Below are 24118 nucleotides of genomic sequence, written 5' to 3' on the forward strand. Positions count from 1 at the left end.
ACAGGCTGGTCTCAGGGATAGTTCCGCCTTCAGGGTGTCAATATGACATCATACTAACACCCTTCAGGTCCAAACATCATCGGATTGGGTGACGCCTCCAATCACAGTTCCCGCATTTAGCTTCGAACATGAACCCCAATCCAAGGTATGGTGCTCTTTCCTTTCACACAGACAGGAAACTTAATGAAGGTGGAAATATCCACACTATGTAAGCCAAAGAGTTGGAAAATATATACACATACATACACATGCACACATATACATATATATACATATACATATATATACAGGTTGGCCATCACTAATCCAGCATCATTGGGACCTAGAGGATGCCGGATTAGCCATTTTACCGGATTAACCATTTATTAGGCTAGAATACACGAAACCCAGTAGCTAAGCACCTCATCGTAGAATTAAAATATCCCATACATCAGTACAAGTTGGTTAATAAAGAAAAGACAATTATCAAATACAGGTAGTGCTCGAGTTACAATAATTCAACTTACAATATTTCGAGTTTACGATGGGTTAGCAATAATATTAATACCGATACGAAAATATTTAGGAAATATTTTTAGATTTCGCGCAGGCGCAGGCAGCGAGAGAGACCAATTTCTTTTCCTCCATCTCTTTATTCCATCTGCTAGTTAAAAAGGTAAAAGAGAATTATAAAAGTATTGTTAATATCGTTATACTCTTGCGTAAATGCGTACAGCCATAAACAACCGAACGGGAAACTGTTGTTTTGCTAATAATCGTCCCAGATAACAACTGTTATGCTTGTATTTCAACCATCGTACGGTTAAACAATTATTGTAGTTATGTTACAAATGACGTTAAGTACTGTACAATAGGACTGATATATTTTTTACACTATACCCTTATTCGCTTTGGAGAAAAGATCGGCATGGAAATATACTGCTACAGTAACTTTATGCTGCAATTTGTAGCTGAAGCTGAGGAAGCAATGTTCAAGCTGCTAATGACTATAGATTATCGTGCATCGGCAACATGGATAAAACTTGACCATAAATAAAATTGGAGAGAATGTATTTTAATCAAAACTACTGGGCATGAAAGAATACAAATTACTGCTGTTTTCACGCCGATAAAAGATAAATACGTATAGCTCGTATCATGATGAAATTAAGAGAAAATAGCAAACGGAATCTTGATTTTTTTCTTACAAAAAACAAACATGCCCCCAAAACGGCCAGCAGCGATTCCCGCAAACGTCACATATTAACGAAAAAAATAGCTAAATTAATTTCACAACAAAATGTATTTAAGTTATATTTCGATTTAAAAACATTTCGTATAACGAAAAATACCCTTGTCCCAAATAAAAAAGTATCTATTCATTTACGATTACTAGAAGCAAGAAAAGCTCTCTGAACTGAGTTAAATGCGGCGAAATACACACCGCGTTATAGATCCAAAAACAAAACATTGATCGCAATTTATAATAAAAAAAAAGCAACATGAGAATATACGCACTTGGATACAATGTAGTAAAGCATAACTTTTAAAAGATCCATGAAAAAGATGCACATTCGTTATGATGTTTGTATAATACTGTTAATAAGTCAATAGAGTTAAGTACAATGTAGGCTTGGGCACCGTATATGTAGCCTATACGATATACCATAGCGTAGGCCAAAAGACAATAATAAATGTAAAAAATGGAACAGCAAAAGCATGCCTGTGTTTACAAACACCTCCAGTTTGTTGAGGCAGCACACTGCGCCACCAAATTGAAGTGGCCGGCGAGCGAGTTAGCGCAGCGACCCGGGAAATTTGAAAATTAGTGCGGAAACGGAAATTACTGTAGCCGAAATTTGTGCCGGATTACTGATTGTTCCGGACTACTGATTGCCGGATTAGTGATGGTCAACCTGTGTATATATATATATATATATATATATATATATATATATATATATATATATATATATATATATATATATATATATATATATATATATATATATATATATATATATATATTTATATATATATATATATATATATATATATATATGTATTTATATATATATATATATGTATTTATATATATATATATATATATTTATATATATATATATATATATATATATATATATATATATATATATATATATATATATATATATATATATATATATATATATATATATATATATATATATATATATATATATATATATATATATATATATATATATATATATATATATATATATATATATATATATATATATATATATATATATATATATATATATATATATATATATATATATATATATATATATATATATATATATATATATATATATATATATATATATATATATATATATATATATATATATATATATATATATATATATATATATATATATATATATATATATATATATATATATATATATATATATATATATATATATATATATATATATATATATATATATATATATATATATATATATATATATATATATATATATATATATATATATATATATATATATATATATATATATATATATATATATATATATATATATATATATATATATATATATATATATATATATATATATATATATATATATATATATATATATATATATATATATATATATATATATATATATATATATATATATATATTTATATATATATATATATATTTAAATATTTAAAATATATATATAATATATTTAAAATATATATATATATATTTAAAATATATATATATATATATTTAAAATATATATATATTTATATATATATATATATGTATATATATATGTATATATATATATATATATATATATATATATTTATATTTATTTATATATATATATTTATTTATATATACATGTATTTATATATATATATATATGTATTTATATATATATAGTATTTATATATATATATATGTATTTATATATATATATGTATTTATATATATATATATATATATATATATATATATATATATATATATATATATATATATATATATATATGTATATATATATATAAATATATATATATATATATGGATAGGAAGATGGAAGAGAACTATAAAAATAAGCTGGAGGAAAATATATAAAATATATATATAGTAGATAGAATAGGAAGATGGAAGAGAACAGAAAATAAGACATTTAAAGTAAAATAGAAGAAGAAAAAAATGATTTTCAAACGGGAAATGATTTGCTCGAGAGCCCCCTTGCCCGTCGCAAATCTACAGCATGGGAAAGAATATTCTATGCTGGAGCCATGCGACTCACGCCACGGCAGTCTCTCATTAAGGGGGAGGCTTAGGGGAGTATGGCAAGGACTGTTATATCTAGGAGATCCGAGGCTGAATAGCCACCTCCTCCACTACATATTCAAGATGCCTTTTCAGTGGCTGTCTGTCGATAACTGGGAATGTGCAACAGGTTTGATAGAGGGAGCAACTACCTGGGGGACTTCCCACCAGCCTCCATTGGACTTTCAGTATGCTTCCTCCCAGGTTCAGGGGTGTCTGACAGTGACTTAGGTCTAGAAGAAATGGAGGGCTGGACAACCACCTCCACTGCACAACACGTCACTGTTACAAGGCTAATTTTCTGTTAACCTAGACACAAGACTGGCAATGGTGCAGGAAGGAAGTGAGGGAGCCAGGTGGGGAAACAAGTGGATAAAAAGTAGGAGGGATAGTAGCAGGAGAGAAAAATGGATGTGGGGAGAGTTGGCACCAGGCATTCAGGTGCTGGCGCCGGGTGCATGAGAGTGTGAACTGGGTGCTCTCAGGCGAGCTGGGAGCTCAGGAGCTGGTGCTGAAGCTCGGAGCAAGATTCTCAGCTCTCGAGAGCACCTCCTCTGCTAAAGCTCTTCCACCAAAACATTGAGCACAAAATCTCTCCTTACTACATTCCTGCCCTTACACTTTTTCAGTTCTCTGCAAAGGAAAAAAGTGTGAAAAGATGATGTTCAATCTTGATTGCAACTTCGCTACAGTAGCGAAAAAATGACAAAGTTGAATCAGATCTCAGTAATAACAAAACAATAAGAAGCTGATCCTGAAAGCTTAATAAGCTTGAAGGACACTTGAAATCAGCAGTAATACTTCACCAAAATCCGGTTATACAACCAGCAAATGATGAACAAAGCTGCTGCAAACACCCCATGTTTACATCAGGCATGGCAGAAACAGAGTGAGGTTATCTGCTAAGTTGTTCCTGGTATTCCCATTAGTGGGCGAGACTAGTCACCTACACTAAAGAATTGAAGCGCTACTGCGAATTTTGAATTTAATCTGCCACACAAATTAGAAACTATAGCTCTGTAATTACTTGGTAAGATGCTCATATAAAAATTAAGTTTCAGATATACTTACCAAGTACTGTAATTACATAGCTATACTTTTCCATTCATGCGGCAACTTCAATTTAAAATTCGTGGTAGCGCTTCTATTGTTTTTGTGTAGGTGACCACCCCGCCCACTATCGGGGAACAATAGGAACAACAAAACAGAGGAACTCTTTTCTTTTCTGCCAGCCTTCGACACAACATTGAATGTTTGCAGCAACTTTGTTTATCTTATTTCATCGTTATTTTGGGTTATCCTTCCAGGATTCGGTGAAGTATTTACTTTTCTGTGTAGCCTTCCAGCTTAGTTCAGATAATTTTTTATACCTTCGTGACATTTCATGATGTTGGACTCAAGTTCATCCAACATTAGGTATTATAGGGAGGGTTGTAAAACCCAGTTAACTAAAGCAACCTACGACTCTCAGACTGTCTGCTCATATTGTAGAGGACAAATGTGTACGAAAGATCTTACATGTGAGGAGTGTAAAGATTGGGATGAAAGGTAGTGGGAGTTATTAAAATCTCATTTAGAAAAATTAGATAGAGGTAGGAGAAGGAAGGTAGCCTCTATAGCCGAGATTAGGCCCCATAGTCTAGATCCTGCTCCTAAACTGAGTGTAGATGATCGCGCCATTCCTTCTTCCCCTGCTCTAGCCTGTCTCCTATCCACAGTCCTCCTAGTATTGTACCATCCACTCCTGTGACTAGCTCACATACTCCCAACCCCAATCCCACTGCTAGTCTCGGGTGTAAATTTGACCTTGCGGTCAACACTGGCTGAATTAGGGGCGTCCTTAAAAGTCCTTGTGGACAAAGTGCATTGTGTTGTGCCACTGACAGTGGAGGAGGCGGCTGTCTGTCCGGCAGATTCTCCTAGACAAAGGTCCCTGTCACACTCCCCTGAACCTGGGAGAAACATACCAGAGGTCCAAAGGAGGTTGGTGGGGTTTGCCTTAGGGCAGTTGCCGTTGGAAAGGCATCTCTGTTAGTGTCCATCAGTTGTCTTTGGACTTGGAGTTGTCCAGCCCCTACAAAAGGTGCCATTGGCAGTTTCCTGGTGAGTCCCATCCCGTGAAGAGACGTTACAACAATGGGACTTCATCTACTCCGTATAAACATGCTAGAGATCCTCCTCTCAGTCCTCAACCATCCTGCATACCCAGCGCAGCCCAGAATACCTTTCGCCTGAGCGTTCTTATTCAGAGCGCCTCTCAGTCAAGAAGCGCTCCTCTTCTTCGTCTAGGTACCCACACGAGCGCCCGGTGTACTCTCCCATGTGGCAATCGCGAGTCCCAGTCCCCGAGCACCTGCTGCAAGCCTCTGTGCACCTGGCACTAGTTGCTAAGAGTTCGGCGCCAGTCGAGCACCTGTCTACCTCTTTACATTCTTCTAGTTCTCCTGCGCCTGTAGTGGAAGATCTGTCTTTGGCCCATATCAAGCAGCAGTTAGCGGACATTCTTGGTTTACTTCATAAGGCTCCAGCTAGGACTAAGCCTACCAAGAATTTATCCTTGTCCCCAGTCTCTTCTGTTGAGAAGGATTTAGTACAAGAACCAGCTCCATCAGCATATGCTTCTCGATTGAGATACTTCTTATCGACTTTTCCGTTGCATTTTCAGCCAGCTGCTCCAGTTTCACCCACCTTTACTTTCCTTATGAGGAGCCATGGGGATGCCAGCATTCACCTTCCCAAGACGGTCCTTTCTTCCTCTTTGAGTAAAGCGCTTAAGAAAGTGGAAGATTGGCTCTCAGTAAAAAGAGAGCAAGGTAAGGCCGCTTCTGTCTTCCCACAGTTGAGATTGACAACCAGGAGATACCTGTCTTATGAGACAGGAGAAGTCCCATCCTTGGGAGGTGCTGCCTCATCCTGGGGTGACTTCTCGGGTCTGATTGACTCAGCCTGCCACCCTGCCTTCTTGTCGGCTAAAGTAATGTTCACTCCCTTGAAGTTAGACACCTAGTGATTAGTATCTTCAAGGTATTTGAAGTTTTCATTTTCCTCGATTGGACAATTGGGGCCCTCGCTAGGAAAATCGAGGACTGTAATGATTTGGCATTGGACTTTTCTGCAGGCTGGCTTGGTGTGTTGTCGTGTGCAGATAAAGGCATAAGAGATGGCTCCTTGGAATTTGCAGCCCTTTTCTCCCTAGGAGTGCTTAAGCAGAGGGAGTTGTAGTGCTCTTTCACCACTAAGGGAGTGATGTCTATTTAGAAGTTGTTCTTACTTTATTCACCTTTGGACCAGCAGTATAGAAGTTGTCCTTATTTTATTTACCTTTAGACCGGCAGTATCTGTTTCTCCAGTCCACTGTTAAAGAAATAGTGACTGACATGCAGAAAAAGTAAACTCAGGACCTGTTGGCTCAGTCATTGAAGCTCCCCAAAGAGCCTTCATCTTTCTCTGCTAATTCTTTCTCTCCAATGTAACAGCAGCCCTTTCGTGGAGGCAGACAGAGTTTTCCTCCCAAAACTCGCTCCAAGGTACGGTTCACAGTAAGGTCTATCAAGAGGACTTCATCCAGACCATCTTCCAAGAAATGATCCATCAGTCCTTTGTGCACCAGTTGGAGTCAGACTCCTTTTCTGGGAGAGGTGCAATGTCAGAGGGGCAGAGCCTTGGACAGTCAAGATCCTGAAGGAGGGCTACTCGATGCCATTCAAGGAGTACCCTCCACCAGTGTCCACGCGATCGCATTGACAGCCTACTCAAGAGGCCCCGAGAGGTATGCGGCTCTTTCAGAGGAAGTGTCATCCCTCTCAAGGAAGAGAGCCAGAGGAGGTACAAGACTGTTCAATGAAAGGTTTTTACAACCAACTTTTTTTAGTCCCCAAGTCATCAGGGGGTTGGAGGCCTGTCTCCGACGTCAGTGCTCTGAACTTCTTCGTCCAGAAGACGAAGTTCAAAATGGAGACGAGTCAGTTGGTACTATCATCCATCATCCATTCAACAGGGCGATTGGATGATCACCCTAGATACGCAAGATGCCTATTTCCATGTCTGTTCATCTAGACTCCAGGAAATATCTCTGATTTGTCTTCAAGGACAGTCTTCCAATTTCAAGCCGTGTTTCGGCCTCTCTACAGCTCCTCAAGTATTTACGTGAGTGCAGGCAATCCCCGTTTATCGGTGAGCTTGGTTGTTGGCGATCCGGTTTTACGGGGCTTATCTAGCGACGAAAGTTGGCAATTTTCAGAGACTAAAATCATCAATTTCCACTTACCGGCACCGATAATTGTTTATGGGCACTGATACGTACCTAACAGAGGCGCCGATAACCAAAAATCGGTGATTTTCGGTTATCGTCACACCGTCAGAACAGAACCCCCACCGATAACCAGGGACTGCCTGTACTAGCCCCTTTGGTGAAGTGGCTGCATCTTCTAGGCATCAACAATTCCTGTACCTGGACAACTGGCTTCTCTGATCACCTTCACAGGAACAGTGTACGAAGGACCTTCAGAGAACCCTTCTCCTCGCCCAAGAGCTAGGGATACTGATAAACTTACAGAAGCTGCAGATGTCTCCAACTCTGATTTTCTATTTAGAGGTGAGGATAAACTCTGAGTTTTCAAGCTTCTCCGTCCCCGAAGAGAATCGAGTCCTGCCTGCAGATAGTACACAGCTTTCTCTCGCTCCCGTCATGTTTGGCAAATCGATGGACGAGTCTATTAGGAACTTTCACCTCCATTGAGCAGTTTGTGAAACTAGGCAGACTGCTTATGAGAGCCCTTCAGTTCTTCCTAAGAGCAAGTTGGGACAGGAAAATGCAACCGAACTCTGTGATGTTCCCCATAACAATGGAAATAAAATGGGACCTGCGATGGTGGCCATCCAAAGAAAGACTTCTGGAGGGAAAGTCGCTACACCTTATGAACCCCAACCTAGACTTCTTTGCAGATGCCTCAATCTAGGATGGGGAACCCTTCTGGGGAACAAAGAAGCTTCCAGGACGTGGTCTCCCGAACAACAATGGAAGATGCATATCAATGTAAAGGAACTGACTGCCAGTCATCTAGGTCTAATGTCCTTTGTGGAAATGGCCACAGACAAAACTGTGGCGGTGCACTCAGACAACACCATGGCTCATTCCTATATAGGGAAACAAGGCAGGACCCATTTCTTCTCCCTATGTGAAGCCACACGAAGGAACTTCTCATTTGGGCAGACCAGAATCAGGTGAGGCTAGTCACCCGTTTCATCCAAGGGAAAATGAACGTCTTGGCAGATGAACTGAGTTGTTGTGGACAAATCCTGCCGACAGAATGGACCTTGAACTCCATGGTCTGCAACAACCTATGGAAGCTGTGGGGCAGACTGACCGTGGACCTGTTTGCCACACCAAAAAATCACCGTATTCCGCTTTTTCTGTTCGCCGGTCCCAGACCCTCAGGCATGGCCAACAGATGCCATGCTTTTAAATTGGTTGAATTTGGACCTTTATGCCTTCCCTCCATTCAACATGTTCAGGGAAGTCCTCAGCAAGTTTCAGTACCATCACAATGTAACGATGACCCTGATAGCTCCATTTTGGCCTCTCAAGGAATGGTTCCCGGACCTCGAGACTTTTAGTGGACTTTCCGAGACTGCTCCCACAAGATCCATGTCTATTCAAATAGCCCCACCTTTGGAGATTCCATCAAGGACTATCCACCCCAGCTCTGACAGGCTTCAGACTGTCTGGTGACTTGTCAGAGCGAAGGTTTTTCCAAGAAAAGCTGCAGAAGCTATTGCAAGATGTAGATGTCAATCTTCTTGCCAAGTCTACCAATCTAAGTGGGCAGTCTTCTGACGATGGTGCGGGAGTCATAATATCTCGTCTGCTAAAACCTCTATAGCTCAGATAGCAGACTTCCTCCTATACATGAGGACTGCCAAGGGGCTCTCTTCCCCCACCATCAAGGGGTATAGAGCAATGCTGGGTTCAGTTTTTAAACACAGGGATCTAAATCTTACCTCTAACCAAGAGGGCCCTTAGGTATTACATAGACAGAACCAAGAGAATCAGAGGCCCTTCCATTAATCTCTGATGCTCCGTCAAGAATCCCTCTCCACCCCTTTTTTCTTAGGGATCCCATTACAGAGTCTCACTCACAAATCCAGGAGGATGTCCTGCCTACCTTGAAGGTGAGAGCACACGAGATTAGAGCGGTTGCCACCCCGTAGGCTTTCAGGCATAACATGTCACTCTCAGCAAACCTTCAGTCAACTTAGAGGAAGTGTCAATCCATTTTTGCAATGCACTATTTGAAAGAAATGGAGGCAGTTTTTGAAAATTGGAGTATCTTGGGTCCGTTATCAGTGGCTGGCATAGTATTGGGGGAAGAAGTGTAGGAAGCATTCCTTTTTATCCTTGATCTCTTCACCTTGAGGTAGGGTGTTGAGTCATTGGGAATCCTGGGTGGTATGTTGTACCTGGAGTGCCCATCACTCTTTAGTGGTTGGGTGATGGTTTTTAACTTTATTGCTGTGTATGTAACAGCATTGTTTGGTTATTATTTTTTGGTACTGCGCCCAGGGCAAAGGCAACTGTTCTTAAGCTTTGTGAGCAATCGGAATTGTCCTTTACTCCAAAGCCCCCACTTAAAAGTAGAAATAACTCGCGGCTATTCCGCTACGTCACTACAGGTCAAGATGAGCACTGACAAGAGGCAGTAATCGCCTGCAGTAGCTCTCTTACCAGGTAAGGAAACAACAAGCATTGTATCAATGCTGACATTTATATATTTCAAATACATCTTCATATCTGAATATTTTTGGGGTAGAATATGTCCCTATATCCCACCTCCTATCAATGTGGGATTCAGCTGTGTAATTACTTGGTATGTTACTTACAGTATAAGAAAATGGTATTTTCATGATAAACTTAAGTTTCATATATGCTTACCAGGTAACTACAGATCGGAGCCCTCTTAACCCCCTCTCATGGACATAAAAGCACAAAAGAAGTGAGTTCCTCTGTTTTGTTGTTCCTATTGTTCCCAATAGTGGGTGGGTGGTCACCTACACAAAAACAATAGAAGCATTACCGTGAATTTTAAATTGAAACTACCGCACGAGTGGAAAAGTATAGCTATGTACAGGCAGTCTCTGGTTTACGACGGGGGTTCCGTTTTTCCGCCGCGTCGTAAACCGAAAATCGTCGTAAACTGAAAAATCGTCGAAAATCGTCGTAAACTGAAAAATCGTCGAAAATCGTCGTAAACTGAAAAATCGTCAAAAATCCTAAGAAACCCTTACTTTTAATGCTTTGGGTGTATTGAAAATGATGTAAACTGCATTTTTATTGAGTTTTTCCTCAAAAAAACCTCAAAATTTTTATTATTCTGCCATTTTGGAGCCATATTTCTTCTGTCGGATCGGCATACAATGCGCCATAACCCCAGAACATGCATCGTAAACCAGGAAATAACTTCTGATGAATATATTTGAAAAGCGTCGTAACCTCGGAATGTCGTAAGCCAGACCCGTCGCAAACCAGGGACTGCTTGTAATTACTTGGTAAGTTACTTATATGAAAATAGAATTTAGGCCAAAGACCAAGTGCTTGGACCTATGAGGTAATTCAGTGCTGAAACACAAACTAATAGTAAAAAGTTTTAAAGGTGTTACAGGAGAAAAATCTTGCAGTTGCACTATGAGACACTTGTTATGAGAGGGTGGAAGGAAAGATGGAAGAAAGAGACTATGAATGGAGATACAGTAAAAGGAACGAAAGGGGCTGCAGCTAGGGGCTGAGGGGATGCCGCAAAGAACAATAAGTAATGTATAGAGTACCGCATGAGGTACACCTCCCTACGGGGTGCATTCCTGTGAGTATCTCAAATGTTCCTAGCAACTGGCATCTTAACACACTTTTCCAGAGTAAAAATGGCATTTTCATGATAAAATAAAGTTTTACATATACTTACCAAGTACAGGCAGTCCCCGGTTATTGGCAGGGTTCCGTTCCTGCAGTGTGAGGGGTAACTGAAAATTGCCGATAATAGCACCGATACCTGGCTATCGGCGCCGATAACCAGGGATCGGAGCTGATAACCAGGGATCGGTGCCGATAATCGGGGATCAGAGCCAATAACTGGGGATTGGTGCCAATAACCGGGGATCGGAGCTGCCGATAAGTGGGGATCTGCACCGATAACTGGAGATCGATGTAAAAAATCCGGTTATAGTCGTCACTATACAAGCGCCGTGACACTAGATCACAGATAACAGAGGCCGCCGATAACCGGGAACTGCCTGTAACTACATAGCTATTAGTTTCTATAGCGTCAGCGTAAATTTGAAATTTACAGTAGCCTTCTATTGTTTTGGTGTTGGTAACTCGACCTGGCCCACTTTTGGGGAAGGATAAGTACAACACAGCTGAAGAGCTCAATTCGTTTGTGCCCCATGTCCATGAGAGGGGATGGGGAAGGGTTCTGATTATGTAGTTACTTGGTAATAACACATAAAAATTTATTTTATCATATAAATGTCATTTTTATATAAGTAACTTACCAAGTACAGTAACTACATAGCTGAATCCCACATTGACAGGAGGTTGGGTACTTGGACATATACTACTCAAAAACACTCGGTAATAGAAATGAATTTGGGACAGAAAAGTAGCTAGCATTGGTAAAATGCTTGCTGTAACCTTACCTGGTGAGAGAGCTACAGCAGGAAGATACTGCCTCTGGTCAGTGCTCATCTCAACCCATACTGGTGTGGCGGTATAGCCAGGCATCACCTCTACTTCAGAGGGTGCTTTGCAGCCAAGGAGTGCTCTGATGGCTGCCAAAGCATTACAATAAAAACAAAAGCACTTGCCTTGAACCACACAACAACCAGATAACCAACTTACCCTTACACCATACAAAATCAATTAAGCATTACCCATCCATTAAAAACACAACAATTGGTGGGTACTCCAGGTACACAGTAACCCCAAGCTTCCCAAAACTTGACAACCTATAACAAGGCGAGGAAATAGTGGAATAGGAGTAATACCTCCTATCCTTCTTTCCCCAATACCATGCCAGCCACAGATAACTGACCTAAGGTACTGCAGTTATCATATATTGTTTCCACATCACGTAAATAAAAATTGGCAAACACTGATTTGCACCTCCAAAAGGTTGATTGCACAATCATGGACAAAGATAGGTCGTGTTTGAAAGCCAGCGAAGTGGCTACTGCTCTAATTTCGTGGGCTTTGACGTTACAAATAGGAAAATTCTCTTCCCGAGTTTTCCAGTGAGCCTGAGATTATGTCCCTCAAGAAGAATGCCAAGGCGTTTTTGGACAGAGGACGAGAAGGATCCTTGACTGAACACCAGAGGTTAGGGGATGTCCCTCCGATTCTCTTAGTTGTCTACAGGTAATGTCTTAAAGCTCTTACTGGGCAAAGAGTTCTCTCTTGGCCCGTTGGTCCGAGGGTGTAGGTCAAGCTATTGATTGTGAATGAACGGGGGCAGGAATTGGATGGAGTTTCATTCTTTGCTAAGAAACCCATAGTAAAAGAACAGACCGCATCTCCTTGTGCAAAATCCATTTTTTTGTGCAAGGCCTGCAGCTCACTAATTCCCTTAGCTGTAGCTAAGGCTACTAGAAAGAGGGTCTTCCTAGTGATACCCCTAAGGGATATCACTAAGGAATGAGGATTAAAGAGGCTCAAAAGGCAGGCCCAAAAGCCATCTTAAAACAACACCTAGATTCCAGGAAACCGAAGTTGTTCTATCCTGTTTCAAAGTGTCTAAGGATTTAATGAGATCAGTGATGTCTTAATCAGCAGACAAGTCTAATCCTCTGTGCCTAAACAATGAGTTTAGCATTGCTCTGTAGCCCTTGATCTTAGGTGTAGCTAAGTCTCCGGGATGATCTCAAGAAGAGTAAAAAGTCTGCTATTTGGGCTACAGAGGTAGAAGTAGATAAGACTTGTCTTCTATGACAGCTGCAAAAGACTGCCTACTTAGTCTGGTAGACCTTAGAGGAAGAATGGCATCTACACTTTGCAATCGCTTCCGCAGCTGGTCTTGAAAAGCCCTTTGCTCTGACAAGCTTCCGGTCGGTCTGAAGGCTGTCAGAGCAAGAGCGGATAATCCTTGGTGGAACTGGTGAAAATTCAATTGCCTAAGTAGACTCCGTTTCTGTGGCAGAAGTCTTGGGAAATCCACCAGAAGATTGAGGAGGTCCGGAAACCATTCCTTCTGTGGCCAAAAGGGAGCTACTAGGGTCATCGACGTGCTGTTGTGAGAGAAACTTGATGACATCCCTAACCATACTGAACGATGGGAAGGTGTATACATCCAGGTTCGACCAGTCCTGGAGCATTGCATCAGTTGCCCAGGCGAGAGTGTCTGGGGCTGGCGAACAATACAAGGGAAGATGATGGTTCCTTCATGCTGCAAAAAGGTCTATCAATGGTTTTCCCCACCGTTTCCATATGTCTGTGCACACCTGAGGATTCAGCGTCCATTCCATAAGCAGGACCTGTTTGCAACAACTTAATTCGTCTGATAGGACGTTGAATTTGCCTTTAATAAATCTTGTGACAATCTTAGTTTGATTGTCCTGAGCCCAGAGGAGATCCTTGACCATTTTGTAAAGTGTGGAGTGAGTCCCTCCCTGGTTCTTGATGTACACTAGTGGTCATATTGTCCGAATGGACGATGACCATGCTGTTGAAAGTCGCTGTTGCAAAGGGTCAAGTGAACTGCCTTCAGCTTCTTCACATTGATATGGAGCTTCTTCTCGTCTTGGGACCATGTCCCTGATACTTCCGTATCCTCCAGAAGAGCCCCCAACCCAGATCTGATGCATCTGAGTACTGTACAGGCAGTCCCCGGTTAACGGCGGGCTCAGTTAACAGCGATTCGGTTTTATGGTGCTTGTCTCCGACGAAAATCAGCAATTTTCGGCACCGAAAATCACCGATTTCCGCTTATCGGCGCTCATACTTGGGTATTTGCGCCGATACATACCTAACAGAGGCGCCGATAACTGAAAATCGGCACTTTTCAGCGTCGATAACCTCCAAAAATCACCAAAAAAGCACTGAAATCGCCGATTTTCGGTTATCATCACACCCTCAGAAACGGAACCCCGCCAATAACCGGGGACTGCCTGTATAAGGTGAGGTTGGGGCTCAGAGGGTGTAGTGACTTCCATACTGCAAACCTTCCTTCTACGAGCCACCACCAAAGGTCCTCCTTTCCTTGATCTCAGGTGTTATCGGAAAGACAAACGAGTCTGGAAGGGTCTTCCTGTGCCAACTGGCCTTTAGGTAGAACTGTAACACTCTCGTGTAGAGTCTTCTAAAGGCACAAACTTCTCTATGGATGAGAGAGTGCCCAGCAGACTCATCCACTCGTTGGCCGAGTGTGACGGGAGAGAGAGAAGGTTCAAACTGTCTGGAGGCAGGATTGGATTCTCTTGTTGGATGGAAAAGCCCAAACGCTCAGAGATTTGATCTTCATCCCCAAATACAGAATTGACTGAGTTGGGACTAGCTTAGACTTGTCTAAGTTGATTAAAAGACCCAACTCTTGGACTAGGAGAAGTGTCTTCTGAAGGTCCTCCATGCATTTTGTTCTTGAAGGGGAGAGTAGGAGCTAATCATCTAAATACAGATGAACGTAGATTCCCCTAAGATGGAGCCACTTCACTGGGGGGGGGGTGAGAACCCCGGTAAAAACTTGGAGAGGCTGAAACACAAAGCTCAAAATTGGAAGAATCTGCCCTGGAACACAAACCTTGGATACTTCCTGGAGTCTGGATTTATATACTGGTACATGGAAGTATGTGTCTTGCATGTCTATAATCGCCATCCAATCCCCCCCCCCCGCCCCTTGGCAGATAGAAGACAGGACTGAATGGTTGGTTTTCATTTAGAATTTTGTAGTTTGTACAAAGACATTCAGGGCACTGACATCCAGGACAGGTCTCCAACCTCCCGATGACTTGGAGACGACAAACAAGCGGTTGTAAAACCCCTTCGTAATTATGTCTTCAACCACCTCTACAGCCCTTTTCCTGAGCAGGGATGAGACTTCTTGTGACAGGGCCGAAAACCTCTCTGAGCCTATGGCATAGGCTGCCAAGTTGATAGGAGAGGACGCTAAGGGAGGTTTCTCCCTGAACGGGATGGAATATCCCTCTCTGAGGACTTTTAATACCCATGGCTTGACATCCCTTTCTTCCCACTTGCTCCAAAAGTGTAGAAGTCTGGCTCACACCGGAACACATAGGACAGGATCCTCACTTACGAGAAGGGGGGGCTTGGCTGACGTTTTCATGTTGGTCGAACTGACCAAATATTCTTACATGGGCATGGCTGAAACCTAGCTCTACTGCCTCAAAAGGGCTGCTGCTGCAGCGGGGAGACCGTTCTGGATACAAAAGAAACCGTAAGAGCACATCCTGTCTCCTTAGGATGTTTGAACGACTGTGCTAGCAGATCCTGCGTGTATTTCTTTTGCAACTCCACTTCTACATGTTCTACAGTGGCATGGGGGAAACAGACTACAGCAGCCTAAGGGCGCAAAAAAGGAGAGCTGACCTCTGGAAGGAAGTGTCTCCTTTTGTTGTGAAAGAGCACCACTGCTCTCTTTTCTTGATGACTCCAACTGCAAATAAGGCAGCCAACTCCTGTGAACCATCCCTAATTGCCGTATCAGCGCAGGAGAGCACTCCTAGCCAGTCTGCAGAGAAGTTAATCTGAAGGGAGGCGCAGTCCTCAGTCTTCTTCACCAATGCGACCACGGTCCAATCTAGGAAGCCGAAGATTCTGAATACTTTAAAAATATCTCTCACCAAGTGTTCCAGCTCCGTAGACGTGAATAAAATTTTGGTGGAGGAGAATGCTGATCTACAACCCGAACTGATCAGGCTGGAGAAGTTCCCCCTGGGAGGAGGCAGAAACTCCCAGAGAAGGAGCTCCCCCAGTGACATAACTTAAGTACCTCCTTTTCAAAAGGCGAGAAGGAGGGGAACAAAACACTGCCTTGCCCATACAGTAAATCCCCTGTATTAGTGGAGGATGCATACCGCACAGCCCCGTGAACAGCCAAAATCCACCAATACTTAAAACCCCTCTAAAACCACTTAGAACTGCGTATTTTGATAGTTTAAACACAAAAGAACCCTCTAAAAATGCTTATATCTGAGTATTAGTTTTATCATAAAAAGTGCATTTAGTCCTAAAAATGATATGAAAATACAGTAATCAGTGAATATTTCTCAGTGAAAAATAGCACGAATGAGTGAATTTTCTGCGAATAATGGGTAGATACATTCCACAGAGAAATCTACGAATATGTGAGTCCGTGAATAGTGAGACTGCGAATATGGGGGTTTACTGTATCTCTCTTTTCTGTCAGCCAAGACTCGATACCTAACAGGGCTTTCTTTGATGAGAAAGAGAGTACAGTACACCCCCGTATTCGCGGGGATGCATACCACACCCTTCTGCGAATAGCTAAAACCCGTGAATACCTAGAATCCTTCTAAAAACACTTAGAACTGCTTATACAGGTATTATCCTACTTACGATGGGGTTAGGTTCCAAAAAAACCAGTTTGTTGGTAAAAACGTAAGAAATACCAAACCTATCTCGAACATAGCCTAGCCTTCACTAGGGTATTCGGTACTATGTATACATATATGGTAGCCTAGCCTACACTACAGAGTATACTCTATACTTACACAGTATAGTAATTATTAAAATCAGCTAATTCTGGAGGTTCATGCAAAGTGACTTATGATAATTCAGTGCAAAGAGATACTGAATAACAAGAATTAGCTTAACCTACACTATGGTACATTGTATACATACACAGTAGTGTAGCCTACATTATACTGTACTCTATAGTCACATATCACATATATAAACGTCAACATAATGAATATGCATCTTTTATAATGTTATGCCTTAATTCACCGTATCCAATAATATTGTACATATTCTTACACAGGCAGTGCCCGGTTTACGATGGGTCCGGCTTACGACTTTCCGAGGTTACGACGTTTTCCACATATATTTATCAGAAATTATTTCCCGGTTTACGAAGCATGCTCCTGGGTTACGACACGTCATACGCCGATCCGACGGAAGAAATATGGCTCCAAAACGGCAGAATAATAAAAATTAGTTTTTTTTTTTATGAAAAACTCAATAAAAATGCAGTTTACATCGTTTTCAATACACCCAGAGCATTAAAAGTGGAGGTTTTCTTAGGATTCTTGACGTTTTTCGACGATTTTTCAGTTTACGATGATTTTCGGCTTACGACGCGGCATAAGAACGGAACCCCCATCGTAAACCAAGGACTGCCTTATTGCTTTGTATTATAAATTGTAGTCATAGTGATCAATGTTTTGGTTTGGAAATCATTTATGCGGCGTTTATTTCGCCGTATTTAATTCAGTTCAAAGTGCTTTTCTTGCTTCTAGTTAGCGTAAATGAATTGAGTTATACAAAGTGTTTTTAAGTTGAAATATAACTATTATTATTATTATTATTATTAAAGTAGTTTAACCAAACCACTGACCTGACTTTCGGTTCTCATAGGGCTGGCCGGAAGGATTTGATTAAAATACTAGGTCCAGGCCTGAAGTCAAGCGCTAGGACCCAATAGATCATTCGATACAACGATGAATGAATTAAAATGAAATTAAAAACTGCATATAGGCACATCCTCTCATACAATAAATACATTTACTCAGACTTCCTTACATACATACTAAAACAGTATATTAAAATTCAGAATGTAAATTAAGTAAAATTTTAAAATTTTTCTCTTTTTTTATAAAATTCAAATGTTAAAAGGGTTTTCATGCTTTTATTATTTACTTATTTTTATATTTTATTAATTAAATTACAGTTCTTCAAGAACATCAAAATTGGAACGATTGAAAACGTGAAAGATTCTGACAAAATTTCTTTCATTGATCTCTTTCCAAAAGTAGACATTCATTGTTGGTCATACTTTGGACATTCACATAACACATGTCTGACCGTTATTATTACTCTGCATTCTGAGCACTCGGGAGCCAGGCCATGTGGGCTGCTCATCAAGTGCCCATGTGTCAGACGAGTATGGCCTATTCTGAGACATGTTAAAATTACTTGTGTGTGTCTCTCTCTTTGATATGATGAACTCCATTTTTTAACATTAGGTTTTATTTCTTTCAATTTATTACTTTCAGGTCCTTCATCCCATATATATTGCCATTTATTTATGATACCCATTTTTATGTGAGTTACATAATCAGTAACAGGGATATTCACATTTGATCCTGTCATGTGAGTTGCTGCTTTAGCTGCTTTGTCTGCATCTTCATTTCCTTTGATCCCTACATGGGCAGGGATCCAACATATTTCTACATTTTTTCCATTATTATATAATTTGAGATATAATTTAATTTGTTGTACTATATTATTTTTTGATTTGTAACTTTGAATAGCTTCTATAGCACTTCTTGAATCACTGAAAATCACAAAATTATTGAATAATGATTCTTTAATTATTTTTATAGCTGATGCAATTCCATACAATTCTGCTGTAAATACAGAAGCATTATTAGGAAGAGAGAACTGATAAGTTTTGTCTTGGGACACTGCAGCATATCCTACTCCGTGTTCTGATTTAGATCCATCTGTATATATTGCGTAATGTGGGCCTTTTCGGTTTATGTGCTCTATTGTATGCTGTCTATGGTGTTCTGGTGTCTACGAGTTACTTTTTGATAAATACTTGAAGTGTGTGCAAATTCTTATTTTATTCACTGTCCAGGGAGGAGGTGATTTTACTATTAAAGGCACTTGTATATTTATATTCAGCGACTCAAACAATCTTCTAGCTCTACAGTAATTGTGAAAGGTGGTGGATGGTTGTTTTTAAATACATCTCAATTCAAATAATTTTTTGGTTGGAGAATCACTAGTTTGAATTCTTAAAGCACTTTTCATTGTTACTAGCTCTCTATGGAGAGACAGGCAGTTCACCACATTCAACTTGTAATGAAATATAACTAAAATACATATCGTTGTAAAATTAACTGCATACCTATTTTTTCATTAGTAGATGACGATGGCCGTTTGGGGACGTTTGTTTTGTGTAAAAAAAAATTTGAAATTCCGTTTGCTATTTTCACTTGATTTCATCATAATACGAGCTTTACATATTTATCGTTTATCAGCGTAAAAATAACAGTAATGTGTTCTTTCATGCCCACTAGTTTTAATTAAAATACTTTCTCTCCAATTTTAATTACGATCGAGTTTCATCCATGTTGCCAATGCACGATAATTTACAGTATAATCATTAGCAGCTTGAACATTGTTTTCTCAGCTTAAGCTACAACTTGCAGCTTAAATTTAATAGCATATTTCCTTGATGATCTTTTATCCACACCAAATAAGGGTATAATGTAAAAATACATCAGTCCTGTTCTACTTAATGTCATTTGTGCTATTAGCTATGGCAATTGTTTATTACTGTACGATGGATGAAATGCCAGGTAAACATCTGTTGTTATCCGACTCGGTTGTAAGCAAAACAACAGTTTCTTGGTCGGTTGTTTATGGCTGTACGCATTTACGCAAGAATACGACGTTACTAACAATACTTTCATCATTCTCTTTTACTTTTTTAACTAGAAGATGGGATAAAGAGATGGAGGAAAAGTTGTCTATTGTAATTTGGTCTCTCTCACTGCCTGATTATGCTGCTGCCTGCACCTGCGCGAAATTTAAAAATATTTTTAAATAATATTGTCTATCCATAATAATTGCTTACCACACTGCAAAATTGAATTACCGTAAGGTGAATTATCGTAACTCGAGTATTACCTGAGTATTTTAATAGTTTTATCACAAAAAGTGCATTTAGTTATGAAAATGAGATGAAAATACAATAATTGGTGAATATTTCTGTGAAAAATACCGCGAATGGGCGAATTTTCCACGAATAATGGGTAGATATGTTCCACAGAGAAATCCGTGAATACATGAGTCTGTGAATTGTGAGATCGCAAATACAGGGGGTTTACTGTACCATCTTGGGCAGTCTGGAGGATTCTGCAGGCTGTCTCATCATGAATGCCCAACTCAGAGACGGCAGATAGATGGATAGCAAAACAGGAAGTAGTTTAACAGAGAAGCATATGCTGAAGAAGGCTGTTCCTGTTCAATGTCTTCTTCTTCAGATGATGAAATAGAAGTGCCTAAGTCTGCAGGATACTGTCCAGGCGACACTGGATGGGTTCCAAAGAAGGGTCCTGAACACAACGGATCACACTAGAAGCTTAGATCCCATTGGGCGCTCGTATCCCACAGGACATTCGGATCCATCAGATCCCACTGAATGCTTGGATCCCTTGGATCCCACAGGATACTTGGATCCCACTGGGCGCTCAGACCACTCAGAACGCTTCTTGGAAGCCCGCTTCGCTGCCACATACCGGCGCTCTGTCACATTAACAGTCGGAGACAACCGACTGGGGTTGTCCCATAAGCTATATGAAGGTTCGGGTTTAAGATCTTGATCCCTGGATCGCTTACACGGAAGCGGGGAAGCGCATTCAGCAGTGGATACGGGCCTTTTCAACGGCCTGGATGCACTCAAATAGCGCCAGCTGCACCCTTTACTCTCACTGGAATTTGAATCACTGGATGATAGGGCATGTACACCAAGTTGGACGCCTTTCCAGTGGCTGTCCAAGGAGTCCTGGGATCCTTGTACAACAGGCTTGGCCGAGGGAGCAACTACCCGTGGGCAAACCCCACCGACCTCCCTTGGACTTATGGTTTGCCTCCTCCCAACCCTAGGGGAGTTTGATATGGACCTTTGCCTAGGTGCATCGGTGGAACAAGCAGTCACCTCTTCCACTGACGCTACACTTGCACCGTGATCACTGGCATTCATTTTATCCATCAGACCTCTTACTGAAGCCCCAATCTGAGCTACAGTATTTGATAAAAGGCTAAACTTATGATCTACCTTGGCTTCCAGACTGGCAATGGCATTGGGTTCAGAAGGTTGGGAGCTAGGTAATGGCATTGCTGGAATAGTCAGAGGACTGGTGATAGGGGAAAAGCAGTCACAGGAGTAGAAGGAGTGGGTATCTTAGGAGAACCCTGAACAGCAAAACTCCTAGCTTCTGATCTAGTGGCTGCCTTCCTCTGTCTATTTCTCTCCAGCTTGTCCAAGTAACTAGTCAGTCTTCCACTTCCCCTGATCCCAGTCCCTACATTCATCACACACAAAACCGGACACTAGAACAGCTAGAGTCAGACATAAGTTAAAATCGGGTAAATAACAGTCACAATCGAGTACAAGCAATCCCCAGTTATCGGTGGGGGTTCTGTTCTGACAGTGTGATGATAAGTGAAAATCTCCGATAACCAGAGATCAGTGCCTCCGTCAGGTACGTATTGGCACCAATACCTGATTATCGGCAGCGATAAGCGGAAATCAGCTATTTTCGGTGCCGAAAATCACTGATTTTCGTCACAACACAAGCACTGTAAACCTGGATTGGCAATAACCAAGTCTGCCAATAACCGGGGACTGCCTGTAATAATCAACTAGCTAAGCTAATATCATTAGCACGAATGCTACCACAGCAAAGAATACTTCACCAAAGTCAGCGAGAGCTAAAACCATCCAGTGACACAAAACCAAACAAAAGCTGCTGAAACAACCGATGATCAGTCATGGAGCGGCACAAACGAAATGAGCTCTTCAGCTGTGTAGTACCTATCCTTCCCTGAAAGTGTATGGGATTGAGTTACCGACACCAAAACAATAGAATGTTACCGCAAATTTCAAATTTAAGCTGCAGCGATAGTTAGAAACTAATAGCTATGTAGTTACTTGGTAAGTTACTTATATAAAATTAAGGTGTTCCATCATCCTTTGATACTGAAGTTGTCTGATAGATGGTAGTTTGTTTACTCTCTAAGTGGGATTTAATTACCGCACTGTGTAAGGCTGGTAGGCTCCTTCTTCCTAGTGACAAAAAAAATTGTTAAAACTGATAACTGTAAATTTGGCTTCATGCCCAAGAAATCAACACAGAAGCAGTCTTTGTAATGAGGGAACTACAGGAAAAGTATCGAAACAAAGAGGAAGAGATTATTACACATACTTGTGGATCTTGAAAATGCATTTGAGAGTACCATGACAAATAACTGAATGGCCATTATGGATATCATAAAGACTATGACAAATAATTGAATGGCCATTATGGATATCATAAAGACTAACACATTAGTGAAGTTAGCACCATCATAATACTAGACCTAGAGTAAAGACAGCAACAGGGCTCAAAAGAAGTTGACAAGCTGTTCATTAGAGAAATGGAAAAAGCTACAACAAAGTGCAGAAGAAGGAGTCCCAAGGAAGCTTTATGCAAACAGCCCAGTGCTAACAGCAGAATCTACGGAATAGGTGTGGATATGTTTAAAACATAGAAGAGTGGAATGCAAAGGAGAACACTGAAAATCAACAAAAGCAAAGCAAAACAAACTACATTAACTGGAAAAGAAGCAAAGGAAAAATCAAAATCTGGAGAGCAACCCAATGGTTGTTGTGGGAAAGGTGCCCAAGATTACAACTACAGTAGTAAGACATTTTCAATGCCCGAAATGTATTGCAAAAGCATATGGAGAAGAGAGAGGAAAGGTAAAACCCTGGAGATATACATGGGCAGGTCTTTGAAGAGGTAAAGCATTTCTGTTACCTTGAAGGCATACTGGACTGTGAAGTAAGGGTTAACAGAACAGTAAGTACGTTTGTAGCAGCAGCATGAATGAGAGGTAGCTAGACCATTGGTAAATACAGTAATAGTCCCATTAGTAGAACCAGAAGAGTGCAGACTTAAGATGGCTGGGTAAGGCCTGTACTACTGTATGAAGCAGGAACATGGGCACTGAAAAGGAAAATGAAGGAGATTTTTACAAGGGGATTAACAGAGGCGGGAATGAGGAACTGGTGGAGAGATGCTGTCTCAAAAGGCTGGAGTAAAGGCCGAGATGGTTTGGACATGTGATAAGAAGGGATGAGGTCAGAAAAGCAGTAGATATGGGAGTAGCGGAACAAAGACCAGTAGGAAGGCCCAAGAAACCTTGGAAAAGGTGACAGGTGAACAATCACAGACCTCCTGGGAGTATGAAGAGAACCCATTTAATTCCTAACCCTTTTCAGGGAAAAGTCAAGTGTAAAAACATTCAAAATTATGTCTCCTAGTGTTTTTGGGGCAATTTTACAATTTCTTGACAACTCTCTATCATCTAACCGAATGGGACATTGTTATTTTGTTACACCTGTACATATGACAGTTCATTTATCTAAGTTGAATGGGACCAGCCATTTCTCCAGGTCTCCTGCAACTGTTTCACTGTTGCTGCATCATTACCAACCTCGATGGCCATTTTTGTGTCGCGTATTTTGCTAGTCAACCTCGTCCAAGTCACAGGTCACTGAGGTACACCAGAGAGAGAGAGAGAGAGAGAGAGAGAGAGAGAGAGAGAGAGAGAGAGAGAGAGAGAGAGAGAGAGAGAGAGAGAGAGAGAGAGAGAGAGAGAGATATCATAGCAACACACTCAAAATTCAACAGGCTAACACATTTAACACACACACATGCATACTGTTGTAATCAATACCAACTGGGCACATATTTCAATGAAGGTTCACAAATAATAGTTTCTTATCCTTTTTGTCATCAATTCTGAAGACTTGGTTCAGGTACTATAAC

The 24118-nt window shown here is 40.5% G+C and overlaps 1 protein-coding gene across 1 annotated transcript in view; it reads right to left on the reverse strand.

Annotated features, from left to right (window-relative positions):
• The window catches only part of LOC136847050 (uncharacterized), a 194365-nt gene that overhangs the window by 101985 nt on the left and 68262 nt on the right, over positions 1 to 24118 (reverse strand). The gene's annotated exons all lie outside the window — the stretch shown is intronic.

Source organism: Macrobrachium rosenbergii, chromosome 16 (assembly GCF_040412425.1).
Source record: "Macrobrachium rosenbergii isolate ZJJX-2024 chromosome 16, ASM4041242v1, whole genome shotgun sequence".
NCBI classification, from domain to species: Eukaryota; Metazoa; Arthropoda; class Malacostraca; order Decapoda; family Palaemonidae; genus Macrobrachium; species Macrobrachium rosenbergii.